This window comes from Athene noctua, chromosome 2 (assembly GCF_965140245.1).
Source record: "Athene noctua chromosome 2, bAthNoc1.hap1.1, whole genome shotgun sequence".
In the NCBI taxonomy this organism is placed as follows: domain Eukaryota; kingdom Metazoa; phylum Chordata; class Aves; order Strigiformes; family Strigidae; genus Athene; species Athene noctua.
This window is the reverse complement of record NC_134038.1, coordinates 64,588,663-64,602,303: the sequence shown is the minus strand read 5'-3', so window position 1 is coordinate 64,602,303 and position 13,641 is coordinate 64,588,663. Positions and strand designations below refer to the sequence as shown.

The 13,641-nt window shown below is 37.1% G+C and overlaps 1 protein-coding gene across 2 annotated transcripts in view; it reads right to left on the bottom strand.

Annotated features, from left to right (window-relative positions):
• ZNF407 (zinc finger protein 407) overlaps positions 1-13,641 on the bottom strand; it is a 349,248-nt gene that overhangs the window by 47,544 nt on the left and 288,063 nt on the right. The window lies entirely within an intron of this gene.

Below are 13,641 nucleotides of genomic sequence, written 5' to 3'. Positions count from 1 at the left end.
CCCTGCTGCCACCAGCTCTGCCTGTGTGCCCCCAGCCACTCAGGTACCCCCATGCAGCGCTCCCCTTTCCAGAATCATGATGGAGAAACACCCATGGTGGCCCCCCCAGAGCCAGCATGTGTCCCACAGAGCTTGTGTACTTGGGGTACAAACTGCCTCACCTGTAATGCCCTCCTGCCTTGTCACTGAGGCATGCCTCACCAGCCGGGAGCTGCTTGTCAGTGACAACACAAGTCATTTAGGGGAACAGTAAGTGAGTGGGCCTTTCTCACAACAGTTAAAAGACACCTAAATTATTTTCTAGTTAAAACTCTCCACAGTGCAATGATGTTATTGCAGAACACCTAAAAACTCAGCTTACTGTGTTTGCACAGATAGCTACAAATACTTGACCAAAACATGCAGACAAAAAAGGGCCCTGTTTCTAGGCTGTGTGTACCAATAGATCTCACCTTGTGACAGATTTGCTCTGCAGTTCACCTACAAAATTATAATGGGCATGAAGGAGGAAGGGAGATTCACATGGCAGGAGGTTCTCCCCTCAAAGCCAAAGTTACAGGTTCATCTCAGCCCAAAAGACTGCAATTTGGGAAGTCACTGAGCCTCTGATTCCTGTTAAATTTTAGCTGCCTTTCCATGAATGATAGCATACGCTAGGGATAAACTATCCAAATCTGAGAGGAAGAATTTCTTCAATGAAAGCTCACAGTAGGATATTTATTTAGCTATTTCCTCAGACTCAACCATCACAGTAGAGGAGATCACAATGCCACTGCAATTAACTTTGAAGGAGCTGGCTTGGGTATTGGAAAGAGTGTGGTAGCAAATTCACACTGCAAATACGACATAAGTATGGTGCTGCCAAGACTGCACTGCTTCCAGTATTGCATGCAGGACAGCAAAAAGTGCTGACACCAAGAGTTACTTCTGTAAAGCCCCCGTGTCTTCAGCAGCAAATATCTCAAATGTCTGTCCAATGGTAGCATTGTTCCATCTGCTGAATTTGTCTTCTGAGCAGGTGGTTGGGAAAGTGCATAAAGTGCAAGGCATTAATGTAAAAAGTGCCTTACGGGCCCACCATCATCAGTGCTGTGTATACTTTCAATCTTATTTCCCAAAAGCTATAGTACCAGCTGTGGTTGATACAGATGGAAAGAACATGCCCAGATGAGTTCCTTTACTGTTTGATGGGCTCACAGCTCCCACACATTCAGTTAACCTACTGCCATCCCACAAACACCAACTTCTATAAGTACCAGTATATAACATTGCTAAAATAATAATAATGAGGAACAAGACAATAATCTGATTGCCAAATTAGAGCTAACATTATAGAAAAGACTACAAAAAAGTTTTTCTCATGATTTTTAATTGTTCCACTAGAATAGGTTTGCATTGTCTTCAATTTTTGTCTGTCTGGAGAGAGCATTCAGAGAAAGCTGTTTACAGCCAAGCCAAGGGAAAAAATTAAAGTACTGGTAGCCCATATGCACACATCCAAGTTTGTCCAGAAGATGCATTTCCAGTACTTAAAAAGCCCCCACTTTCTTAAGGCATAAGGGCAACAGAGCTATCTAACAATTTTTGTTAGTGGTTTAAAACTGTCAGGAATCTGAGGTCTTTTTAGTGGTATACTTGCCACATGACGTAAGTACGACTCATTTTGTCCCTAACAGAAGCCATCATGCCTATTACTCTTTGAACGCTGCACTGCAAATGTACCTTTTAGAAGAAGAAAAATATAATCTTATTGATTTTTCGCAGCCCTAAAATGTAATAATTTGAGATTATTTTCAGGCAACAATAAGGCTTTATGACCTAACAGCTGATCACCTTTTCATACTTCACCACTGATGCCGATTACTAAATGTAGATTCCCAACTCCCGTTAAAGAGATATTTATAAACACAATTACTTATATAAGTTTAATGTCCCTGTGGTAAATCACATGCTGCTATTAAAGTGCTGTACTCATTGTACCACTCTTGTCTTCTGAGACAGTGAAGATGGTGCCAAAAATGATTGAACAGGCAAGGAAGACTAAACACTGTATTTTATACTTAGAGAGACAGCAGTAACTGATGCACAGCAAATGTCCTTTTACTCATAACCCTTTTGCAATATTAGAAGAAGAAGAAAAGCCAAAGATTGAAACACGAACAGCCTGAATCGCCAGTGACTAGCATCCTGAGTAGCCATTTAACACTTGTGCAAAGTAAATGTAAAACAGTAACATTCTGACTAGCAGCAATTTTAATTCTCTTTGCACAGGTTTAAATGACTACACTAAAACGGGGAGGAAGAGGAACCACCTTGCTGCATTTCATTGAAAAGGCAAGACACTTTTAATAGCACTACATGTATAAACTTTTAGAGTATGCCACAGTTACAAGCATTGGTTTTCACATCCTATACTTAAATATTTTCTTTAGAAGTACATGATTGAAATGAGATTATTTGGTTTCTTCCCTGCACTGGTCATGTCCTTTTGCTAGTAAAAAGAATCACTGCATTTCAGCCACCTTTGGAGGAATTTCCAGGAAGGTAAGACACAAGTACGCAGTTGCTTTACGGTATCTGCTCTTTTCCCTCACCCAAGATGTGTTTCACTCCTGCAATGTCCTTAAGCAAACACTTTCCTTCTCTTTCTGTCAAACTAAGGAACTTTGTTAACAACACCATAGGACAGGAGATAACTATAGAGCTCTCTAATTGTTAAGCTCTTGCAAGGGCTGAGCCTGATCATTCACTGAATTGTTGAGTTGATGGGATTCATGTAGCTGGTTATAAATTGATAATCTAAATTAATTCATTCAAGCAGAAATCGATTTTGTAACTCCTTGAGAGCTTGTAATAATGCTTACCTCCTACCGTTAGCTGCATTCTCCGTTTCATAAAGCTGGTCGGAAACAGCTGGATTCAGGTGACCTGCTAGCTCATTAAATCTGTTACATGTTCCTTCTGGTAAATGATATTAAGCTGAAATGTCCTTGCGTTGATTTTTTTCCTTTAATTTTATGACAGAAATAACCTAATTTGTAACACAAAATAACAATCTCCTTGGATTACTTTGCCTTGTTAAAATATTTTATGCATTTTTCATTTACACGAAGGTAATGGAAAAACACTTAAACTATCTGTTATTTAAACCACAAGAGATATGTTACTGAAAGTCTGATAGCCGCAAAAATGATTGCCTCTTCATAGTCTTTGCTTTATATCTGTAATAAAAAGCGGACAATTCAATTCATCGGTTAGTAAATAAAGTACGATAGTTTTTATTTTATTTGCTCTGCATTGCAAGAACAAAAATCAGATTGTTTTTTGAATTCATTTAAAAATGGGCTCATTATTTTTCTTTTCTACTTCTAATGCAAAATGTCTGGTGTCTGTTTTGAATGTTATACTTTTTTTAAGATATAAAGCAAATATAACCTAATTCTAAATGTCAGATTTAAAGTATAAATTTCCTTCATTGGCTCCTCTATAATTATTTAAATATTGGTGACAGGATTGTCAGTAAGAAGTGCTGAATAACTGAATCTGAACACCTCACTACGGATCTGATACAAAGCATAAACACTTACTTCTCAGAACTTGATGATTTCTAACTATCAACATCTATGACAAGCATAGAACAAGTGTCATGAATTACATTGCTGGAATATGCTGCAAGGCAAAAAGTATGTGTTTGTCACTAAATAAAGCCCATATTCTACCAAGTCCAGTGCAGAAACAACACCTGTTTAGGGAATGGGAAAATGCGATGTTGCTTTTCTGTTCCATCCATACTTCATATACATAAAAGGATCAAAAAAACCTGGATTGAAAAGACTAAATATGCCCTTGAACATTTCAGTTTACCATTTCCAGCAGACGTCACTATAGAGCAAGGATTCATGCAGGCTGAAAAAATGGCAACACTATCCAAAGGAATTATGATAAAAACGTTTAAGAAGGCTTAGCTATTAAGATAATAGTAGCTAAAATCAGAATTATTAGCTTATTAAAATTAAAGATCCATATAAAGATAAACCATCCTTTTAATTATCAGAAAGAAAAAGCGGTATTGATTTCAAGCTTCTGGCAATAACAAAGCACAGAAAAGCATAATACATACAAAATACGCCTATCTTTCGGGATGCATGAAACTAACAAACATAACGCTAAAGCAATGCACATGCATAAAAACTCAAGTATCGTGTTTTCTAACACAAAAACTCATGTAATGGATACTAACGTGACGAGCGTAGAGCCATATATACTACTAGCCATAAAGAAGCAACTGCTTTTTCACTCATACCTTTTCCTACATTTATTGCCCCCAAGCAGCTTCTACTCATTCCTCAAATCCTAGTATTTAACTGCACATCATCATCATCAAAATTCTGTCTGATAGCATTTATTCAATAACATAAAAATCAGCATACAATAACAGTAACCAACAGAAAGGCGATGGTAGCTTTCTGAACCATAGCAAATGTATTATGGCTCTAACATGTTGACGAAACATCTAATCATTTTTTCCTCTTTAAAAAAACTACAGAAAATAATTCCTACCACCCAGTATTTTTGCTGTAACATTTACTGCCTTAAGAATTAAACCTGTGAAGTTCATTCTGTGCAGTAGTGTTCAATCCTGACTGGATGGAGTTTGTCTGAAAGACAAATGCTACTCAAGGTAGTGCAAGGCTAAATGTAGGCAAGTCTCTGGGAAGACTTGTCTTTGAGACATAAATTCTAATGACAAAAAGCACATAAAGGGAACTTTTTCACTATACCATACCTCAAACAATGTGTTCTGTTTTCTCTATGAGCTTAGGTAATTTGTCTGGCCTACAGAGAATGGTCAGGGCCAAGCTTTTCCCAATTTCTCTGTTGCTTGTGATCCAATATTTGCATAACATAGGATGAAGCATTCTCCATGCTTGGTACAGTCAGTGGATTATAAAGCAATATAGCTCCCTTCCAAGGATGCAGGAGGAGGAGAAGGGGACACAGAAACCTCTTATCCATTCCCCCTCATGAGCAGTGGCTCAACAGCCATTGGCTCTGGGGTCTGTACTCTGTGAAAGAGAATACTGTAGACACAGTACCTACTTGGAAACAGTTTTAGCATTTTTCCTCAAGCGGCAATGCATAAACTGAGGAGGAAGAGCCATTCATCAGACTGCTTCCACTGGCCAACTTGGGGTCCTTGATAAAGCTCCTGCTACTGGTGGCTGGAGGCTGGAGCAAGGACACCTGACTCCAAACTTGAGGACTCAGTGCCCAGGCTTAGTGACCAAGAGAGTGATATTTTCTGCAGTATGAGAATTCTTTAGTGTGCTTCTTTGTTAACTTTGTTTAGAAACTTTCCGTAATGATTAATGTTTTTGTGCTGCCCCACATATATGTCTCATCCTCATGCTGCACTCCCAAACAGGTGCCTCTAATTGCCATATTATTGATCTGGAGAGAAAAAAAAAAAGCTCTATAATATTCTTCTCGGTTTAGAGAGTAAACTAAGGCACACTGCTTGCACCTGGATTTATGTATACTCTGTTGGATATAAAGTACTCGTTTATGTGAAGAACACATCACATGACTATTGAATGAAAACAGTGGAGGCAAAACCCCATCAAATGCGTGAGCTGGTTTGCTCTGCAAAGGAAGGACTCCTAATGGTAACAAGGAACTCTAACTGAAAGAGAGGAGCACCTTGGGCACTGATTTCCACTGGTGCTGTTTCACTAGCAGTGTCAACATTAACAGTAGGTTAGCGTAAACACAAACCATGTACAAACACAAATTACACCAAACAGTGAAGACGTGAAGATAGAGAACATTGCACTGTACCAGACAGAACAGTCTTGGCAATTTTCCTACAGTCATCCTCTACCTTCAAAAGAATTGTAATTCTCGAACAGTTTGCACTCTTCCAGTCATGTTGTACTGTATCAGTCATACCCAGGAATAACCACATGTTATTACGTAAGTAGAGTCAATCATTTGCCATTTAGGAGTTCAACAGTTCACAGCAATTGAATCTCTCTTATTTTCAAAATGATAATCAGTGGCTGAATTGGTTTTTTTTGCAATAAAGATCTTCTCAGTACAAAACCCAGCAATTTAAAAAAAAAAAAAAAAAATCATCCAGCAAAAGCCTGGGTTCAACACTAATACTTTTGTACAGGAAAATGTGTATAGGCATGTATAAGCATCTTTAAAATCTTGTTTATAAATTGCTTATAAATATTCTTTCTATTAATGAAATATTACCATCAGAATAGCACATCAGGGGATGTATGCCCTTCTTTGTTTTGGTGTTGTATTGCAGTAGAAGACTGCAAAAGGAAAATGCTAAACAAGACTAGAGAATCCTGTCATTACCAAAACAGAAAATCTTTTTTAAAAAAACATGCTCAGCGACTCCCTACTTTGCTTATCACCACCGCTCTTCATGTTACTTGCAAATGAAGCGCCACATGTACATCGGCTGCTGCCACACCCTTCCTGTTGCTAATCTGTCTTTTTAAATTTAATTTCTTTTATGGTGGCTTTTCCACCATTTAATTAGGCCACGGGGAGTAAAGAGAGGCAGTCTCACTGTCCCTTCAGAGTTTATTTCACAGACTGCTCCCTTCAAGGATTTTATTTCTGTCATTGAAAGCAGACATCCTCATATTGCTTAAACACAGAAAATGATTAATACAATGAGATTGTTATGCTCCTAGCTAAAATGGCCTTCTTTCTAATGTGAACTACAACAGCCTGAAAAGATGGGCGCTGACACTACACTACAGCTGACAGTTTTTCTTTTTTTAGGTGTACTATTATTGGGATCTGTAATACTGTGTGACCCATAATAATAATACCACCATTCTCCTCATATTAATATCATAAATTCTGCAGACATAGATGATATTATCATATATCAAATATGACCATAAAACCAATGTGATCTTAACACCTTTGGATTTATCTTGAAAAGAAAAATACTAGATAAAATCATTTATGCTGATATCACCAAGTCTTTACTGGGCTACAGTAACACGTTAAGATTACAATATATTTTTAGGAGGATAGACATTTCTGACAGATTTATTACTTTGTTCCTTGAGTTAAATTTGTGGATAGTTAATTTGTATGTTATTTAACAGCCAATGCTTTCCATTCCATGTCCTTGGCCACAAGCTTGAAATTCCTCAAAAGCTGAATTTGGTATAATATTCACTGCATATATTGAATAGCCTTGTTTAAAGGAGCACTAGTCAAAGAATAATATTTTACAATATTTAAGTGGCACCTGCTAGTGCCACTGCAGTTAAAGGTCTCCAAGCTAATGCAAACACATTGTGGGTTAAAATGGCATGCTCAGCTTTGGAGTGATTTAAACTTAAATCCATGGCATACAAATCTCAAATTGACTTAATACTGGTTTCGAGTTATGTATCTCTGAGGCCACTTATACTTTCCAGTAATGTGATCACAGTGGAAGACTCCGGAACACTTAAAAGACTGAAGCAAAAGCTGAATTTAAAATAATGAAACCTTCAATTTCCCACCTCCTTCTTCCCACCTCTGCTCTCATCAGAATTAAAATTTCCAGACAGGTTGTACCACGTGACTGCATGTTTGGACAACTGCTATAACAATAATAATAATAATAATAATAATAAAAGAGAGAGCATAAAATAGCTGGGATGCTGAGGCTGCCAAAGTAGCTGTGCCACATGCAAACATGATTATCCTTGTTTCAAGTCAAAATTTTAAGCAAAATTTACTCCAGCACAAAAGAACTATCCAGGGGCCTATATACCACTTACATCTTCAGTAAAGAGCACCATGGCAGCAGAAGTGTTGTACTTCTACTAAGTAATGATGGAACAATATTTGCAAGGAATTTTTACAGGGCACATAAACCTATGTGCTATGAAATCCACTTTTACAGAGATGCTCTGCAAAGCACCAGACAGGCAAGCTAAAGCAAACAGGCTTGTCTGGGAAAAAGAAGGCAGAAGCAGAACAAAAGGAAGCAACAATGAACAGCATAGCTTCAGAAATACAGATCAAAAGCTGCTTTATTATGGCCACTGGGAAGAGGATTCTTTCCCAATTTCTTTGCAGTAAATGTATTCAGGCACTAGGTCCAGTCGCTTGTTTTGTATGTTGTTGGCATGAGGCTCTGTCCCTCAAAGATCAAAACAGCCCTGTGAGAAATTATGTCACTTTTTTAAAATGTCCATGTCTCTCATAAAAAGCAACACATGATGGAATTTCAATATTAATAATCCTAGTTGTCATTAGGAACTACACCTATTTATGGGGTGCACAGGCATTTCGACAGGGTAAACACATTTTCTCTCAATAAATAGTTATTAAAAGATCAGAGCCTCAATTGAACTGCTAAAAAAGCAGAAAAGAGTAAGTAGTAAGCACAGCCCTGGCTGTACCATCACAAGCAACATTACACAGAACGGACAGAGAAAGGGGCAATGGTTGTCACATTCAGGAAGAAGCCATTCTTCTCGAAATAGTTTCCAATGCTATAGTGCTACCAATCATTGCAATCTTTTCACAAGCCATGTTAGCTTAAGGTATTTGAGGATTTAATATCCCAAGCTGCTAGACTCAAATGCTTAAATAAGAACAGTTACTTTTTTCCATTTTGGGGGAAAGAGGTAAATTCAGTCACTTTAAATGCAAGTAACACGAGATCTGAAATTACCACCCAGAGAAAAAAAAAGACCATATATGCAGCCATATGTGGAGCTGGCAATACTGACATTCTGTTGCCTTCACTGTAACCAGAGGGTTGTAGGAGAACTTGGTCTTGGGCAGACAACCTCTCCATACAACCCAGGCTTGCAGCTATGACTATATACCACAATCTACTCTCTGATACACAAGTTTTTGTTGACAGATTACTTCAATGGATTCATCTTTGTAGCATTATAGTATACTAATTCAGGAATTAAAGCTGCCTAAAAGCATTCAGACAGCATCAAGCCACTCTTTTGGAGCTGTTGCAATTTATTTTATCAATAACCCTAGTTCAAGGGTTGCCGTTGCTACACATCAATAGGATAAGAAATGTCTACTCTCGATATTTACTGTATCTGTCCTATGGGAAGACTCAGATTTTTAAGACTCCTCAACAACACATATTTTCACATTTTACTTAACAAAAATAATTTTCATATGAATTTATAAGTAAAAAGTTTCCAAATTAAAAAAAAAAAAAAAGTTTTTACTTTTAGCTGGTAAATATGCTTCCAACATTTGAAATGATTTCTCTTTTTTTTTTAAAGTCTAATCAAATATGTGAGTTTTTCCTTAAGAATTTTACTTTCCTCTTGAGGATATCCAAAAAGCATTAAAAACCCAGAGAAAAATATACATGACAAACTCAAAGGTCAGAAAGGAGACTGTAATTGATTTACTTTCTTTAAGGGTGAAAAAAGAGCTGGGGGGAGAGAGAAGGGGAGAAGAAAGAGGTGGGCTCAAGAAAAGGTGGGAGAGAAAAGAAAGTTAAATTCGCCCACTTTCTTTTTTTAATTCCCACTTATTTATTTAACCATGGAAATATGAAGGATGGTTTCAAGTGGGCTTGCTAAGTATCTGTACTAAATATCTTAGAAGCCATTAATTTGGAAGCCATCTCCTCTTAATTCAAAAGCCAAAAGCATTGTTTCTTTAATAGGAGCAATCAGCTGAGATGACAAAGTAAGAGACATTTTCATTTTCTGATCTGGATTATACCAGTCACACTGAGGTGTACTGAGTAGGGAGAATTAGGCATTAGCAGTTAACACATGGGTTACCTAGAAGATGAGTTTTCTCTCCCTCAATACTAGCTGTCCAAAGCATGCATGCAGTACAATTTTGTACACAAATAAATGCACAATTCTCTCTGTTCAGTACCTTGTATGTGTTCTCATGCCAAAAATAGATAGCCCCTTTTTGAGAGCAGTACATTTACAACAAAAGAAACAAAATCTGGAAAGCGGAGAAAAGAGCAATACTTTAACTCACTGCTAGGAATATGGTGTGACAGGAGGGATGAATAATCAAAGATACAGTTGATAGTTTACTGTTAAAATAAATTAACCAATCCACTGACAAAAAGTCTTGCCTACTGTATTTTATAGATACGGCTCTGACATATTTTGATCACAAACAGCTTCAAAAGAGGATCACTCTGCCAGCTGGGCTGTTCTTAAACAAAACCTCTATGTTTTGATCCAGGAAACATCAATCATCATGTCTTCAAAATCATTACCATTTATTGAGCACCCATTAATATGCTCAATGCTAAATAAAGCAGAGGAACATGCTGTCCTTATCCACATTTCTGATCATCTGTCCTTTATTTCTGAAGTCAGTTTGGCTCTGTATAAACTCAAAAGGCTAAAGTAAACAAACAGAAATATTTTAGTGACTATGTATTACACTGCTATACTTTTTTCATGCTCGTTTTATCTTTCACATTCTGTAGATATAAAATAACCCCGTTTCCAACTGCAGGGAAAAAAACCTGAAACTGAGACTCTGCAGGATAAACATGCTTTAAAAAGGAGTTAGGCTGCAGAGGGGTCACGAATTCTGGGTGTGCTTCAGGAAAGTGAGGACAGAGACTTTAGCACCCGCAGAGTTGCTGCAGAGAGCTAAGGATGAGAAGAGGATCTCTGCCATGGTGGAGGCTAAAAATACAAGGATTTGCAAGGGGAAAGGATTTGGGGCAAGAAGTGGGATAAATAAGGGGATCTGAACATCAGCACTGTCTAGAGGATGTTGCCTGCACGTAGTAGAGCATTTAGCTACACCGTGTTCAGTATCCCTGATGTAAATTAAATACCAATTTACAGAATCAAGCTCATAAGATAATATATCATAGGTAATGGCTATCCACAGGAATTCATCAGAGCAAGTACGTTGCTTCTGAAGAAAAGACAATACAACTTTTATTAGAAAGAAACTACAGCATCCTCCCCAAAGAAAATCAAACCTTTAAGTAATAACAGACAAATATTGAGAAGACTGAAATCTACTTCTGGTACAGCTTTTCAGAAAAATACTGTACCTGAACAACCTCAGAGATCATACTACTGGCAAAGTATTTGTTAAATTTTGATCATGTAAAACATCTGAAAATTGGTATAATTCACCATTTTAGAAAATGAATGAATATGTATCAGCGGGATGCTCTTACATCTGCAGTTCTATCTACCTGCTGTGTTAGAAAAGAAATAAAGGTGATGTTCGTAAGTGAAGGAAATTTTATCATTGTCTTTAATAGGCAACTCTCTGATTACTGGCCACTGGAGTATTAGGTTGAATTGCATCACTGATGAATAGCCAAGGGACTCAGTTAACAAAAATCAGTGCTTTTAAAGTCTTTAATGATCAGAACAAAATGAATGAAAGCATTTGTCAAGATTATGATTGTCATTAGAAAATGCTAATTACATATTAGTTTAATAATTACCACATGATCATTTACCAAAATTATTAAATTTTTTTACTTACTTGGTAGAATTAACATTTTTTTACAAAGTGTTCACAACAGTGCTTTTAGAAGCTAAAAATTTTAAGATTACAGAGCTTCTGAAGCTGGGCTGCTACTGTTTGAAAGCTATGATCTGAGTTTATTGCCAACCCATTTGATTTCACTCACTTAAAGATATATATTATTACCCTCTTAAGGAAAGTTACAGAAGAGTAGGAGTCATAAAGCTCAGGTAACTTTCCCACAAAAACAGCCATACAATGAAAAGTTTAACTCCAGTGAAAAACCACTTGCTAATTACAGAATCACAGAAACATCTAGGTTGGAAAAGACCTTGAAGATCATCCAGTCCAACCATTAACCTCACACTGACAGTTCCCAAATACACCATATCCCTCAGCGCTATGTCAACTCTACTCTTAAACACCTCCAGGGATGGGGACTCCACCACCTCCCTGGGCAGCCCATTCCAACACCTAACGACCCGTTCTGTAAAGAAATGCTGCCTAATATCCAGTCTAAACCTTCCCTGGTGCAACTTGAGGCCATTACCTCTTGTTCTATTGCTTATTACTTGTTAAAGAGACTCGTCCCCAGCTCTCTGCAACCATTGGCCTTCTTGGCCACCTGGGCACACTGCTGGCTCATGTTCAGCCGGCTGTCAATCAACACTGAGAATTCTGCTGTGACAGTATCATCACATTTGCCACTCTTGTTAGCAGTTTTAGTTTAAGGAGTGAATGGGGATGTATATTGAACTACTCATGTCTAAAGGTGGTCTAAAGCTACAGATCAAGGTTAAGACATTAGCAGAGCCACGTAAGAATTCTGCACAACTTTTTTCTGTACCAGATCTGTGGAATAGAGATATTCAGTCTCTGTGGCTGTCAATCTGGCACATTTCATGAGTATTAATTTAAATAAATAAATAAATTTACGTGTTTCAACTTGTCATTTGGGTACGATCTGTTTTATTGCTGCAATTTTTGCTGTAGTATGTTCAAATCCATCACAAAGGTCTCTATGATGCAATCCCTTTATAAAACTGTTAACTATGTAGGTTCTTCAAAGAAGCATTATATACTCTGGCAGTGATATGAAAACTACATCAAAAAATTATTTTAAAAAATATAACTTCAATGCTTTGCTTTCAGGGAATTTTTATAAAGTTCACATTCCAGAACAAGGCACATTTAACCAACTTCCGAGTTAAAATAAAATTCAGACATTTAATGAAGATATCAAAAATTGGTTAAAGATATTTAACACTTGAAAACCGATCTCAACCCTATTTCTCTGTTAGTGAGTTCATACTCATACATGACTTTTGCCCATTTTTCTTTTACAAACTTTTTTGATAAAAAGTTCATGGAAAAAATATTTCTGTATCTTATATGTACATTTTAAAATAAATATTTCTGTTTAAGCAAACATTTATGTTTGTTTTTAAAGGAAGAAAACACTAAATATGCTATCAATTTCTTTTTTTTGTGAACCTGATTCAGAGAAGGGAATATAAAACTGGAAGATTTATTATGGAAGAACAATCAAGTTCAGAATATATGCTAGCATCTAAATAACAGTAACACCAAGTTAGTTCAGAAATGCTACACTTTTCAGGCACACATTTTCAAATAAACCTAATGTTATCACTTCATCTAATACCAGTGCTTTCATAGAAGCGGAGGTGATGGAGACATGGAGAATTAACATAGATTTCCGACTCTGTGTCAGCTTAGAAGGGTTCCTTAGAAGGCTTCCTTTGCCTTCAGCATGCAAATGGGTCTGAGGTGCAGAATAATACTGGCAAAAAAAGATAAATAGATTCATTAAACTTTTTCCTATATCCTAGAAGAACTCACATGCACTAACAGTTGAGGCTACTGCCAGTGCAGGAAGGAAATAAACACGTGCAGGTTATCAAACCCTGTTCCATTTTCTATAAAGAGCAGTTTCAGAAGCAGCAGAACCAACAGCCTTGTTAATAAAAAGTTGCATCCTGCTTACACCCCTCAGTGTGGCTTCTATCATGTCTACAAGTAACATCCAAACCATAGCATTTTTCTTTAGCATGGTCGTTAATGGCATATTCCTGTAAAATCGATTTGAAAATGACAGGAGGTGGCAAAGTTATTTTGTGCTGAGGAAGG